Source organism: Arachis ipaensis, chromosome B05 (genome assembly GCF_000816755.2).
Source record: "Arachis ipaensis cultivar K30076 chromosome B05, Araip1.1, whole genome shotgun sequence".
Lineage (NCBI taxonomy): Eukaryota > Viridiplantae > Streptophyta > Magnoliopsida > Fabales > Fabaceae > Arachis > Arachis ipaensis.
The window spans coordinates 121,341,265-121,342,860 of NC_029789.2; positions in this window are offsets into that span (position 1 = coordinate 121,341,265).

Consider the following 1,596-nt stretch of genomic DNA (forward strand, 5'->3'; position numbering starts at 1 on the left):
AGCTCTACCTTTCTATCCAAACAATTTCACTGGTAAGTCTCCTATTAAGTTCAGAATCTCTATCTCTCTTTCTTGGTAAACTTGAAAAACCTATGGTGAATCTTGTCCAATTTTTGTGTTCTAGATTCAAGTTAGCTTCCGGAACTTGTGGGCTCAAGCTATTGAGCATTTGGGTATGGTAAGAACACTCTAACCCTAGCTCAATCTTGTTTTTGGTAATAGAAAACTAAATTGGAACATATATATGTGTATTAGGTGCATGTTAAGTGGGTGTTTATACATTGGAATTAAATTGGGATTACTTGGAGGTTTATTGGTGACCAAGGCTTGTTTTAGGGCTGTTTAATTGAGCTTGGAAGGGCTGTAATTGTGCGTTGTGAGCCTGCCTTGGGTGAATTAAGTGATCGGCCAAGGTATGGTTTAAGTTTCTCACGTTTAATATTTACGGTGTTGTGAAAACTTAGGTTAGAGGAACCGTAGGATAAGTTGAATTGTTAAGGTATTTAATGAGTAGCTTTGTATTGTTGTTAGCATAATTGTTGGTGAACATATATTGGGATTAGAAGGCCTTGAGATTATTAATTTTATGCCCTTGGACTTGCTTATGATGGGTGGTGTTGGTGTTGATATAAATTGATGATTATGGTTAGTGTTTGTTATTGAAAGTTGTTATGTGAGTTGATGGTTTAATGTATGTGTGAGGGTTGATGATGGAATTAATGGATTGGTAACATGTTGATGGAATATTGTGTGTGAAAGGTTGATATTGCATAAGTGGAATGGTAATTGTAAAGGGTTGTTCATATATTTATATATGTTTTATGCTAAATGTAAGTTAAGATTATGGCTCATTGGATTAGTTAGAAATAGCTTGAAATGGTTGATGAGGTGAAAATGGATGTGTTAGCAAATGTATGTTTTATAGGTAAGGAATTATGAATGTGGTGAAAATGAGGTTTTGAAAGTGTTTTAGCAAAAATGATTTTTGGGTGAACTTTGAAGGTCCATAATTTACTCCATAAATTCTAGTTTGAGGTGTGATTTATTGCAAATAAAAGATGGTTTTAAGAGCTTTTGATTGATACTAATTTTGTGAAAAATGGAATTTCGTAGAGAGAGTTATGGACATTACAAGTTTGGTGTATAAAGCTGTATTGCAGGGTGGCAAAAATTGGTTGCAGAATGCTTCTGAGCATTCTGTCCCATTTTTTTTAAAAACGCGCCATCCACGTGTACGCATGGCGTAGAATTTTGGCAACGCATGCGCGAGAGGCATGCGCACGCGTGTGTGCATATTCACGCGTACGCATGACTCATGCGTACGCGTGACTTGATGTATGATCCATGCGTGCGCGTGGCCTACGCGTACGCGTGGATGCTGCCTGCTGGAAAAACCAGGTTTGACTGTTTTTTAACTAATTTTTCACTTCTAAACCTCCATTTTCTTCCTTTTAGACTTAAGGTATAGTGTTAAGTCCAGTAGATAAAAGAAGCTAGGAAAATAGGGTAACTTGGAGGTGAAGTAAAGTCGAAAAGGTGGTAATTTAGGTGTGAGAAGGCAGGTGGTACAAATATATATATATATATATATATATA